Source organism: Puccinia triticina, chromosome 4A, assembly GCF_026914185.1.
Source record: "Puccinia triticina chromosome 4A, complete sequence".
NCBI lineage: Eukaryota > Fungi > Basidiomycota > Pucciniomycetes > Pucciniales > Pucciniaceae > Puccinia > Puccinia triticina.
This window is the reverse complement of record NC_070561.1, coordinates 7,502,039-7,516,382: the sequence shown is the minus strand read 5'-3', so window position 1 is coordinate 7,516,382 and position 14,344 is coordinate 7,502,039. Positions and strand designations below refer to the sequence as shown.

General features: G+C 49.3%; 1 protein-coding gene across 1 annotated transcript in view; it reads right to left on the bottom strand.

Moving 5' to 3' along the window:
- The window catches only part of PtA15_4A797 (uncharacterized protein), a gene marked incomplete at both ends in the record, with an annotated part of 52,035 nt that overhangs the window by 25,846 nt on the left and 11,845 nt on the right, over positions 1 to 14,344 (bottom strand). The window lies entirely within an intron of this gene.

The window sequence follows — 14,344 nt, the reverse complement described above, 5'->3', positions numbered from 1 at the left end:
TGGATTGTTTTGATCAAGGTCCTGTTGGGCTGTGGGCATAATTGGTGAGAACTTCCGGCTGAAGTTTGTCGGGTGGATGATATCCAACTTACTAGGGGGTGGGGTGTTCCCCTCGGGATCATGACTGGAAGGATCAGGATCTTCGGGTGGACCTGAGACATTTGCGGGAATGGCTGGATCCATGACGAGGGTTCCTGGTTCCATGGGGGAGTCGCGGGTGGGAGAACGTGAAGAGGGAGATAGAAGGCGAGGACAAGAAGTGAAGGCTTACAAAATGGGGGCGAAATTGACTTGGGTGGGGAAACAACAAGACACGGCCTCTTTTGAATGCCTGGCCAGACGTGGAGGCCGTTGTTGGCTGGTGCCTTTGTGAGGAGCGCGATATCCTTTGAACCTGTGCTGACCTATTGCGGGGGATAGTACAGGTCATCACATGCAAGCTGATCGCGCGCTGACGCTGCAATTTTTGTGAATTTTGCGCGTCACAGACTGAGGGAGGTTTGCGGCTCAGGTGCACCCGCAGATGCTTTGCATGTACAGTGGGGTGAGATGCATGGAGCTTGTGACTCACGTCTGGCTGGGCCCAATGTCCAGCACGGGCAGGAGTGCAAGACCCGCTGGTGACCGCGCATTGGGGGTCTGTAGGGGGAAGTGTCCCCAAACCCCATCGTGCGGCTGTCTGATGTTTGTCCACCCTGACGTTCGCGCGAACGTCAGGGTGGACATCGCACAGCGTTGACCAACAACTCAACTGCCCTCTGATCCGGACCCCTTGAGACATATCCGGTGCAACACCACACACCTCTTCAAATATGGCAGCCAGTCTAGTCCTCGTCCACCATTAAATCACAGTTGGGACTAGGCGCGCACAAAAACCAAGTTTACCCACAACTGATGGCACCACGCATGCATTTGGCGTAGTATGGGGTCCTTCGGCCCAACACATTTGAGCTTCCATTGCTGCACGCAAGACAAGAGATCCTCATTCATCACAAGGGAGGGCCCGACCGCAGAAACAGATAAAAAGACTAGTCTACATTCATCGTCCCGCCAACACCCGCGCTAGGCCCGGCTGTCATACTGCTGCCTGTGAAAGGAGCCCCAGGGTGAGCCAACGCTGGATTCGCAGGTGGAGCATTCGGAGCTGAGTTAGCATTACGCTGGCAGAGCCTTTCGATGTCCTGAGCAATGAGTTCAAGCCCGCATGGTGGTGCCTTCGAAATTGTTTGCTGCTCGTATTGACTCAACAGTTTCCAATAAGCCGTGTTGTAGCAATCGAGCGGTAAGCCATGCGGCACAGCCGAGATGCCTTTCGTTCTGATGAAGTTGCGCTTTGATCGAGCATAGAGTCTGTCGTTCGTTGTAACAGTCTTGTGATGTCGCGCTTGGGCAATCACCATCTTGTCAAGGCTGTGGAGGACTGTGGTGAGGTGAGCGCTTCGCCAATCGGGGATCAACTTGATGGGTGCGTCACCCTCAGGCCCATCTTCGATGTCAGAGCCGCACTCCTTCTGTTCCACAACATGTGCCAATGTGATGTTGTGCTTGAACACTTTGTCGACCATCGCACATCGGTTCTCCCAGATCTTCCGAATCAGGCCGCAATGTCAACGAAATGACAACAACGGTCAGATCAGGGTGCTAACTCACTTTCTTTCGCCATTGTTGGTATTGCGCCTTGGTAGCCTTAGATGCTTTCTTCTTCTCAAATGCGTCAGGGCCCATCCTGGTGAAATCCCGCATCTCCCGCGACTTTGTGTGGAGCCATCGTTTGATGATTGCCGGGGCTTGGCCGGCTTGCTCCTCGGATAATGGCATAGTGCGACGCAGCCAGTCAACGGACCTGTTCGCCAGTACCTCGACAATCGTGGAGTTCCACGCGGATTTGGGGCCCGCTTCCCATTCAAAAGTGGCTCTTGAAATGCCTGCCAATGCCAGAGCCCTTTCCACATCAGATTTTGTGTGCAAGGTGATAGGTTTAACGACATTGGGGGTGTGGTCCTTTTGCAAAGCTGGTGTGAATACCGGCAAAACCACATTCTTGCAAATCTCCTTTTCGGCAACGGAAATACAGTAATCTTGCTCGGCAACAGTTTTGTCGGACAGGGCTTCCCGAATTCTCTCGAGTTGTGTTAAGATTGTGCGAGTCCTCTTTTCAACCCAATAGAGGTCTTTGAGTTCTTTTGGTGTTGGAGCAGGGGGATAATCTTGAAGCTTCTCCGGACCTCCAAGAAAGAACTTCACAAACCCTTGGATGCCCCGAGAGTACTTATCGCAATGTTCCGCAAGGGCCCCTTTCTGTGCGATCCTGGTCCCGCGCTGGCGAACTCGACGCTGGTTTGCAGCCTCTTGCACCAAATTCCTTTCCTTCCTCGCCTCTTCCACAACAAATTTAGGATCCAACATCACTTCATTGGGCGCCTCTCCGGGTCCATTGTTGGTCGGTTCCTGCCCCTCCTCTGCGTTGGCCCTCACAAGTCAGAAGACTACCCGTATGGGAATAGTTTGAGTATGAATCAACTTGCCGCCAACATCAGTCTGCATTGCCGAATCGCCACCCGCGGTTTGGAATCAAGGAACCAAAACATCCACCAGGCGCGTGATCCATGATTCGTCCTTGTTGGCGTTGGAGGCACCGCCGTTGGGCGCTCCCTCACCTGGACGGTTGGCAGTAGAATTCTCAGACATTGTAGACGTTTCAGAAGTGGATTGATGGCAAGGTTTCAATAGTCAAACTTGATCAGGCAGGAGGAGAGCTCAGAGCGACAACAAGATGAATAACAGCAGACTTGATGAAATGTTCCAGAAATGATCCCCACTCTGCCTGAGGCTAAAGCACGGAGGTACAGAGAGAGAGGACCTCGCATCATTTGCCGCTCACTTCATCCCCCTTCTGTCTGTCCCAAATGCACCCAAGCAACCATCCCCTTTGACAATGCCGCCAATGCACTCATTCATGCATTGTCCACAAGGCTTTCCCATCCCTAAATCAAGATCAACCAAACAAGGTCCAACAGACTGCTCAGCATTCCAACCAAACACGGCTTTGCCCCTTTGAATCGAAATTTACTTACTGCAGACCCTAGTCCCACCGCACTGATTGTTTCATTCGTTAATCCAAACGTTCCCGCAGGGTTCTTCATACATGCCACATGACCTATGATCTCTTCACTCGCAATCACAGCCAATGCCTCGTAATTAGCCTGAACCAGCCAACAGTTGAGGTCTGGATAATTTCTGTACGGATCTTCGTCCCGGGGTACTTCTTGAAACGGCTTGACCACCACCCAAGTTCTTCCGGGTGTGTTGTCTGAAAGGAAAATCCGCTCTATCTCCCCAAATCGCTGACAATTACCAAGGTGGAACTCAACCAAAGAATTCCCATGGTGATTCTCCCTCGACGTGAACGTCTTCCGGTTGATACACATACTGGGTACTACATTGACCAGAGAAGTGAGCCGATGGTTTTCAGGAACAACACGCGACTGCCCTTGGGACCGCTCTTGTTGAGACACCGCACGCTTCCACTTCAAAAACACAGGCTCATCCAAGCTTGTGTTCATTGGTATCCTGTCAGAGCCATCTTCCGTCGAATGGTGTTCATCGGCTGCGCCATTAAGAAGGCCTTTGAATGTTGAGTGCATATGCCATTTGTGCGTCAAAGTCTTTGGTAGCTCATCTGTCGTATGGGGTGGAACAGAGAGTCAATTCACATCACTGAACGGTAGCACAAGGTGCAAAGCTCAATCTCACCTGGATGATGATTTGTAGGCAACTTTTGTAACATCCCATTCACCCGCTCTTGGGCCCATGCAGCTGTTGAGCGTGGTGGACCAAACCTCCTAATGACATCCGGGTAATGCTGGGTGAGATGTAAGTTGGGCTTACTCACTTCTGCAGGCCAACCTTGCTGAAGACATTTCCGGTAGCGGATTATCATATCATCAAGTTCTCCCAGGTCGTTCAGTTTGATCTTGGGTAGTGTAAGGAAGTGGGTGATGTGACTCAATGTGGTAGTTGACTCTAACAGCTTGGAAATTCGATGTTTGCTTTCCGCTGTGCCTGCGTTCTCAGAAGCTTTGACCCTTAACGGAATTAGAGCGATTGTGTAGTAAACCTTGTACAAAATCAGCCATTCTGCTCCCTTCAGGGAACCATGGCTGGCCGAGCCCAAGTTGCGTGGCACCCTATCAATCCACGCGGGCACCACCGTATGAAGAATGGTGCGGCGGATAACATCGAGTTCCTCAGGCAAGATCCGGGGTTGATCCTTGTCCTGCAGTTGGGAAAATAGTTCCGTTGTCCGGCGTTGACCGGTGATTGTACAGTCACTCTCCCGATCCTCTTGCGACTCAGCATATGACTCATCCTTGCTTTCACTGTAAAGCGCTCGCTTGCGCCGCCGTGGGTCGTAGGAGTGCGTGGATGATGGTTGCGATTTCTCTCCGGAGCCTGCTTGTGAGTGAGAGCTTGACCTCGATGGATCTTGATCGGCCGTGGTGATGGGGTAATTCACATTGCCTCGTCTTTGTTTGACCCGAGTCTCAGGGGCCACAGTCTCTTGAAGGTCTTCAAGTTTTCGTTTCCCTTTGCGCCTTGCCGTTGGTCGGGATACTTCATTGAAAGGAGGCTCTTTGTAGGACACATCGTTCTGCCGCTGTTCATCTATTTCTTGCATGGACTTGAGTTGCGCGCCAGCCAAAGGCAAGGACATGAATCTGACGCTATGATCCTTGAAATCCCCAAGGACTAGCGCGTGCATCAACTCGATTGAGCAGTGATTGATTGGTCGCCAGTAGGGTAATTTGTTAAGCACACTCCACCTTGCTCCGTGTGTCTTGGTGAACTTCTTTTGTTCAGTTGCGTTCTGAAGAGTCAGCCATGCGGAGGCATGGCGTAGGTGTTCCTCGTTGGTCCGTCTCGGAAACTTAGATGGATCCGTCTCCTCCAAGTTTGTTTTAGGTAAAAGACAATAAGAACAGAAAAGGTTCGCCGCATGACTACCAAATCCAGCAGTTTTCCGCAGGGCTGGAAGGTCTGCAATCAATGGGAAGATCGCGACTCGGATGGTTCTCCCAGTGGGATGCAGACTTGTTGCTTCATAGGTAACTCCTCTCCAAAACTCATTCAGCTCATCAACCAAAGGCTGCAAGACATGGTTCAGCTGTTCGAGTTTGGGCTCTGTTGGCCCGGGAATAACACCGAAAAGAAAGATGTTTTCCACTTTGTAACAAGACGTTGCAGGTAGATTCAAGCAAACCATAGTAATTGCTCCCACAGAGTTGTGCTTGCCCAGATTTGAGCTACCTTCGGCATTGAACCGGTCCAGATAGAGACTGAAGACGAGGTTTCCCGAAGCCTGTGTGTAGATCCCGGTACCATCATCGGCATTTGGGAATTCTCGCCAGACAGAGCCATGCCACACATCTTCCATTGGCTGGTCGTCGGTCCAAGTGGTAGATACCAGACTCGATTCTAGAAGGGTTTCAAAGGGGGGTTGGAGAAGGCGCCCCTGCAACCACGACTTCAAAGAGACATACGTGAAAGTGCGAACAGGGATCAGCTGGTTTTTTGCGACCACCTGGAAGAGGTCTTCGTCACATTTTGGGACAATCTCCTGCGCTTTAGCCCACTTGCAATATCCTTGCCTTTTGGAGAGAAACGGCTGGGTGCATTTTTGCGGCTTGTTTGGGCGCCCTGATTCGATCACGTAGAGGGCAAAACACTTTCTGCAACAGATCCGGGTTGTTGAGTCGGGATTTAGGCCGAGACTATGAAAAACGGCCTCCTGGGTCTTCGGAATAATTTGCTGAATGATGGGGGTTGGGTCAATAGCAGTCTGGTTATTGTTGTTCCAAATGCTGCCGAGAAGTAACACATTCGATCGTGCGGCTTTCAAGAAATCTACTTCTCCAGCTTTACTAAGCTTATGGGTAAATATGGCGCTTGCGAGTTGGAGCATGACTTGCCGGCAGTAATCTTCTTCAAGGAGACCGGGCCTTGATTTGGTGTTAACCTCCGCAACGGCTGTGGAGCTACTGGCCACATTCTACCAATGCTTATCAGTGCCCTCAGCCAGTTGTTTGATGAAATAGTGAACAGGGGGACAAGATCACCTACATGCAACGTCGAGGCAAGCAATCCTGCTGCTGGTGCGCCAGCGTGCTGTGCATTATTGGGTAATTTCTTCTGATGTTGTTTGAACACACGCTTGGACAAAACCCTGCCACAAACGATCCCTTCACCTTCTTGCTCGTGTTGTGTCTTGTTACAGCCAAAGTGCTCACAGCGGCAAATGTACTTTGGTCGTTGGGACATGGTCGAGGCTTTGAGAACGTGAGAAAGTTGCCACTGGAAGGTAAATGTTTTCAATGAATTAGGTCAAGTCTATGTTGTGTCTGCTGCCCCGTCTCCTCCGTTGCAAAGTCATAGTCTGGAAGACAGGAGAAACATGAGCCTAGTTAACGCCCTCCTAAGGTGAACGTGTTTTGACGAAGGCGTGACCTTGGAATGTTCTCTTGGAACCGGTGATGCCACACAAAACACACTAGGAACATGTGATTCCAGTAGCACTCAAACAATACCATAGGCGATGGCTGCATATATCTATTCTGGCAGAGACCGCCTCATGTCTTCATGAGTCATCTTCCGGCACGGCAGAATCTGCAGTACGCAAATTCTAAAATGACGTGTCCGTTCTAAATGCCCCAGTTCTTTGCGCAGATACTGATGGTCTTCATGACCGAAGCGGGGCCTGCATGACTGAAATAACTGGCGACGGAAGACCGAAGCGCACATATATCACTGGGATCCCCCTCTGCCTGAAATTCCGCAGGTCAACATTCCGCCAACTTGCAGTTGTCTTATTCAAAACGACACCAACACATCCTCAGCTCCATAGTTACTAGTCCTACAATGCCACCCACTCGAGTCCAACTCACTCATGCGCAATTGCAATGGCTACAAGAGATGCAGCAGCTGATTGATCAAGAGATGACCGACCGGGAGGTGGATCCAACAACATCACAGCCCAAGGAAGATTCTGAACCTCAACTTTGGGTCAACTGGAATCTTGCGTACCGGTTCCAGGGGCAGCTCATATGCGAGGCGGCTAACAGGAAGATCCCAGAAAAGGCTACTCCCAATGTCTACGCTAGTTGGAATGTCATCAGGAATCGTCTTGGAAAAGGTAAGTATGCCTCACTCCAGAAGCTGTTGGGCTGGAGGTCTGATAGATAGACAAACCCTCCTTGTGCATTGGCAGGTCCGATCCTGTATGACGAGGCTCAAGAACGCAGCCCTGACACTGCACGGGACGAGCAAGGATCTTCGTCCAGTGGACCTGGGGCCATGAGTTTCTGATCCTCTGTGTACGTGTACTCTGAACCCAATTCCTTCATCCTAGCCACTGATGCTGACATGTGATATTTGAGAATTAGTGAAAAGAAGATTGTGCCGCATTCCCCAGGGTGCCGTGCCCTCCGGCAGTGACAAGGCCCTTCTCTAGTAGTGCGACAGTCTGCTTAAATGCCCGGCCTTCCTTTCACATTGGATCTCTTTGTATCTTCTCATGGTTCCAGTTTCTGCCATGCAGTTATAGGGATATCAGGGAGCGGAAATTCAGATCGGCACAAGGTTCCAAACTGGAAACTTGCCCGACATGTTAGTAGGGCTTGAATTGTTTGCAATGGAACCTCAAGATACCTCCGCGGCTACTTGAAGGTTTCATCCTGCTGTGGCAACAGGAGCTCGGTGGCATACCGGCTTATCGCAAGGACAATCCGTACCAGCATTTCACTCGAGCTCTACCATGAGTTAGGGCTTTCGGTGGCCGCACTCTTGGGATGACAGTGCAAGTTTCATGTCTTCGCAGGACAGGGTGGAGGTTGCCATTAGACTGTCCTGTGGGAGGTCAGGAGCGGTTGTTCAACAGTGTAGCAACCGAGCAATGCCCGCATTGCTCCGAGACTCCAGCTTCAAACGCCCCTGCTTGCGCCACTGTGGGTGGACGAAAATGTCCACCCTGACGTTCGCGCGAACGTCAGGGTGGACATCATGCCCCAAGCTACAACCACAAATAGAGCGCCTCTCATACTCCGTTGAGCTCTGTTTGGGCCAAGGAGCTCCCTTTGTTCGCCCCCGGGGCTGCCTGTCCCTCCCCTTGTCGTTGTTTGTCAATGAGAACCCTTTGTCTCAGCTACAACAAGTTTGATCCTGGAATACATATAGCTCCATCCATCGAATGGCCCAGCTTATCATTCCCCCCTCCTGCGTGTGCCTGCTTGTGGCGGCTTCCCGCAATGTCATCCCCTACAATCCTATTTGCGTCTGGCAAACCACCATCGACGGCCGCCGGGAAAAATAAGATATACTCAACCCTCCTCCCAGACTCCAATTCATCCTGCGCTCGCAGCATATCCGCCTTCATCAGAACCTTACTCAACTTGATCAGCACACCCAAGAAAGCCGCTCCTGATGACTGGAGGATAGCTCCAGCCGCGGACAACTTTCACGTTGGTTCAAATCTACCCGACTCGATCCTTCTGCATCCGATAGACGCCATTCCAGCCGAAGCCCTTCAGCTCAAGTCAGAGAATGTCCCCCCTGTCTACCGAGCTCTTTTTCTGCAGGACCTCGCCACCTCAAACTTCCCCGGTAACACCTTTGCCTGGGATCATTCCTGGGATTCTCACTGGAACCAGCTCTTCGCAAAGTTTGTATTGAAACATTGGAAGCATGCCTATGAGATAGGTGCTTTCAAAGTCTTTTTCATCGATCCTGCCGAGGCGAGCGACAACTCCATTCCGCGTGGCCTCCTCCATCGATGGTTTCTTGGTCGGCAAGATGGGCTTCGATTAGGTCGTTTTTCCAAGGACAAGGTTGTGAAGAAAAAGGAATCGCAAAGAAGAACAAAATTCCGCAGGCAGGTATGCACTTATTCACTACCTGTGCTCCCTCTGAACCGCCATTGTATTCATGCACTTCAACTGCATTACAGGTTCAGGCTCATCGTCAAGAAACACTCTCCAAACTCAATCTGCCACCTCGACTGGCTACACTCTTTGACAGTATCAAAGCCACCTCTGACACCGAGAAGATTCCTCCTAGAACTCTGCTCAAGTTGCCCCTGTCGTGGAGGTCCGCTGAATTTGCCCAATTCGCCCAGAAGTTGGATCACATTTACACACGTAAGAAGACAATTACCAAAGGTTGGCGATTTGTAGACCAATACAATCTGGAATCTCGAAGAACGGATCCCGCCTCTCCTCCTGTGGTTCCAATCAACGATGTCCCACGGAGCCTCCCAGTCAACTGCTATGCACAATCTTACATGCTCACCCTGTCGGTTTCAGAAATCCAACTGCTCAACCCCCAGGCTTCTGTAGATTTTGATAGCGCACTCGGCTGAAAGGTGAATTCTCATTGCTCCGTGGTTGACTTGTTTGTACATCAACCTGACAGGTTGCCCATAAGTAACTGAGCACACTCATATGTCTCGTTTCCTACAGATGGCACACTCAGCCTACACTCGCATCAAGGCCAACCACTCGTCAGGATCCTCTTCAGACAGCATGATTGCAGGAGTTTCACTCACATAGCCAATTCCGCCTTCCTCATCTGTACTTGATATATGTTTACCTCCAAAGTCCCTTGTACATAGTATCGGTACACATGGACAGGATGGACTTGTCCTAATCTGTAGAGTTGGTCAATGGCTTGCATCTCACTCGCAGGATTCCAGCTGGGTTCCTGCGGAGTCAAGCAGTTGTAAGTGTCGGCTCTTTCCCTTGATAACAAAAATGAAGATTGCTTGGTACCATCATGTAAACATTTTGTGCACACTGTAAATCTATACCTACCCCTGCGGCCTGCAATGACGCCAGAAGAACGTTGCACTGGTTGTTGTTTCAAAATTGGTGAAGTTGCTTGTCACGCTTCTGGAATTCACCAGTTAGCCGAGCACAGGCAATGTCGTTTTCTGTGAGAGCTCGGTTGATGCTGGAAAATTGCATCAGCATGAGAAAGAAAAGGTTGAATGTTGTGAAATCTACACACATTTCTAGAAATTCAACAAAACTTGAGAATATGACGGCCTTGGTCCGCGGAATACCTTTGACTCCGCTTAGAAACTGGGACAGGTTGTTGACCAGATGTACAATCTTGCCTGAATCTTGCCATCGCCAGATTGGTTCAGTGAGTATCTGTGATTGAGCAAAGATTGGATGGTTGCAGGACTGACGAAGCCGATTTAGCTGTCGGAAAAACTCGGCCGGATCCCAATGCGCTCCTGACAACCGCAGCCTGCCAAAATCATTTATAAACCTTTGATGCAACTCTCGAGAAACTTCCTCCCACTGCGACACCTGCTGTACCATGATGCCCTTCTCAACCTTAGGTGGAAGATTCAACACTACATCTTTGGTCCTCCTCAGGCAGATGGCTTCCATTAGTTTAGTGAGTGTTCTTATCGCGTTTGGTTCCCCGACACTCAAATGTGGAACTAGATGTTGCCTCCACAGCTCGTTTTCACTCCATGGAGGGATGTTGAACAACGTGATCAAGCTTTGGAGGTCGGTGAGTCGGTTTTGCACTGGTGTTCCGGTTAAACATAGGAAGAACTTAGAACGCAGCTCGCGAATGTACTGGTGCCGTTTTGCATTGGGGTTCCTGATCAGGCTGCAATCATTGGAGCAACAATTAGGTAAGAGGAAGGTGACATTACGGTCAGCGTATCTGACTCACTGTGCTTCGTCCAAAACAATGCGGAACCAACAGAGGTCCAGAGATTCAACTGTTGGCTGGTTCGAATGTAACCGATTCCTACTATCGCCGATCATTTTGTAGGTCGTCAACACCACCCTAGTCGACTGCAAGTCTTGTCTGCTTATTTGTGCTCGGTCCCGGCCGTGGAATACTAGGTAGGGTATTGCTCATTTTTGAAGTGGATCTTGATTTCAGTCTCCCAATTCAAAAGTGTTGCAAGGGGGCAAATCACCTGGGTTGCCGCCGATCGGTCCGTCCATTCCGACCACAGAAATTCTACTGCTGAATCACCAGTAGCCGCGATATAGGCTAGTGTTGTCAAGGTTTTGCCTAAACCCATGTCATCAGCGAGTATTGATCCTTGCGCCTTGCTCGAGTCTTCTTTCTTGTCCTCGGCAGACCTGTTGAAAGCTGTGCGAAGCCAAGCATTGACAGGATGATCCCATAGGGAGGTCAGATTGTTTCCAGAGTCTTCGTTCTTCCGGAGGAATCTGAGTGCAGTTAGCTGATGTGGTTTCAACACAGTTGTACATAGCCTCCGCGATGTCGAAAGCCAATGGTCCTCAGAGATGTTCTCTTCAGCACTTTCAGGCACATAGTGGGGTATATCAAAGAATAGACTAGGATTGTAGTTCCATATAGGTGTGAGCTCGACCCCGGCGCCCTCAAACGCCAATCGGACTTGCGGGACATGCTCAGATTGACTGAAGACACATCCCCGTAGCTCGGGTTGGATTCGATGTTTGGTCACTACAAAGGCACGCAACTTGATGATGCTGAAATTGGGAGGCTGGATTTCTCCGGCAACTGGAGTCGAACAGGAGCCAATTGGCCCTAACAACGGGCCAAGGTGTTCACTTGCCATTCGGTCCAGATCACTGATTCTCCGCTCGGGGGGGCAATAGACATGGATTCGCTGGCGGCCTCGTTGAAGAAAGGCAACCTGTGCGTCTTCACTGATCCAAGTCCGATCTGAGATAGCAATTGGGATGATAAATTGACCAAGACAATATGTGCTAGCCATGCTGGAAGGGGGAACAACGTGTCAGCAGTGTTCATCCTCTCATCGAGCGGAGGCACGTACATGGGTTGTTGGTTTCTGTCCCTGCGAAATTTCGAGACACAGCCTTAAAACAACCCACAAGGCTGTGGTCTTTGTTACATATGGGAGTGACTCTTTCGCCTTTGTGTTGTTTGGGTGATATGGTACCAAACAAGCCGGACATCCCCAGCATGTAGAATCTACATGGTAGCTCGCCAATCATCCAGTTGCGGTATGCCCTCAGGACGCAACACGTCATGTTGCATTGATCCTGCCATCAAGGCCAGTTTCTTGTTTCTCATCACAAAACAGCTTGTTCGTGGCCATTCCCCCTGGACGGATGGTGCGGAGTCCAGAAATCGCATGATATGCCCCGCAACAAGTCTCAAGACTTGGGAGCATAATTTTCCATTTAAGCTTGTCGTCTCCCATGAATACATCTCTCCACAACATAGTCGCAGCCTACTACAGATGAGCACGCCGGCATGGTATTTTGAAGCTCATATCGGGCAGGAATGGCTGCCTACATGTTGAGACTTTCAAGCAAAACTTTTCAAGCTCCCAACTTAAGGTGATCTTAAGCGTCTTCCCTCCAACAGGCAGGGATGATTTGGACCCACCAACAAAAGAGCCCGTGCACAAATACAAGATTGGTTCATCAACCAATATGTGCTATTCTCTCTGCTGTATCTTTGTGCGAGATTTGGTGACACCTGAGTGGTTTAGTCACCCTACAAGACAAATCATATCTGCTTCCCAAGTTGGTACCAAAGTTCTTACATCATTGTGCAGAAAGACCCATTTCCATGGCTTGTGAACAAACATCCCTGGCACCTGATCACCCATTCATGAACAGATCAACAAAGGAGTTGATTATAGTTTACGCAATAGTTATCTTCCCGTTGCTGCGAAAGTTACAGATCATTTGACTTCAACATCAACATCACTTCAGTACCTGGGTCTGATGGAATTACAGTATGGCACTCTGTAGAGAGTGCCACACATTCCCCCCTGGTGTAATTTGGTAGTTTCTTGGTGTTTCTGCCACTATATCTCAGCCCAGCATGGGAGTTCTTCCATGATATTGGTACCAAGATGATATAATGCCCTCAAAGAATGATTGAGTACCTCAAATGACCACAAAACCCCCAAGTGTAGCAGCCACAATGTGACCAGTTGCCAAATATCACTAATTTGGTAGTTTCTTGGTGTTTCTGCCACTATATCTCAGCCCACCGTGGGAGTTCTTCCATGATATTGGTACCAAAATGATCTAACGCCCTCAAAGATTTATCATGTATCTTGAATGACCACAAAACCCCCGAATGTGGCAGCCACAATGTGATCAGTTGCCAAATATCACTAATTTGGTAGTTTCTTGGTGTTTCTGCCACTATATCTCAGTGCAGGGTGGGAGTTCTTCCATTATATTGGTACAAAAATGGTCGAATGCCCCTGAAGATTCATTGTGTACCTTGAATGACCACAAAACCCCCAAATGTAGCAGCCACAAGGTGATCAGTTGCCAAATATCACTATTTGGTAGTTTCTTGGTGTTTCTGCCACTATATCTCAGCGCAGCGTGGGAGTTCTTCCATGATATTGGTACCAAGATGATAGAATGCCCTCAAAGACTGATTGAGTACCCCGATTGATCACAAAACCCCCAAGTGTAGCAGCCACAATGTGATCAGTTGCCAAATATCACTAATTTGGTAGTTTATTGGTGATTCTGCCACTATAACTCAGCACAGCGTGGTAGTTCTTCCATGATATTGGTACCAAAATGGTCAAATGCCCCTGAAGATTCATTGTGTACCTTGAATGACCACGAAACCCCCAAATGTAGCAGCCACAAGGTGATTGGTTGCCAAATATCACTAATTTGGTAGTTTCTTGGTCTTTCTGCCACTATATCTCAGCGGAGCGTGGGAGTTCTTCCATGATATTGGTACCAATATCATCAAATGCCCCTGAAGATTCATTTTGTACATTAAATGACCACAATACCCCCAAATGTAGCAGCCACACTGTGATCAGTTGCAAAATATCACTAATTTGGTAGTTTCTTGGTGTTTCTGCGACTATATCTCAGCGAAGCATGGGAGTTCTTCCATCATATTGGTGGCAAGATGATCAAATGACATCAAATATTGATTGAGTACCTCAAATGACCACAAAACCCTCATGTGTAGCAGCCACAATGTGATCAGTTGCCAAATTAGTGATATTTGGCAACCATTCACATTGTAGGTGCTACGCTTGGGGGTTTTGTGGTCATTCAAGGTACACTATTCATCTTTGGGGGCATTTCATCATTTTGGTCCCAGTATTATTGAAGAAATCCCACGCTGAGCTGAGATATAGTGGCAGAAACACCAAGAAACTACCAAATTAGTGATATTTGGCAACCAATCATATTGTGGCTGCTACATTATTCAAGGTACACAATGAATCTTCAGGGGCATTTGATAGCTTTTGTACCAATTTCATGGGAGAACTCCCGGGCTGCGCTGAGATATAGTGGCAGAAACACCA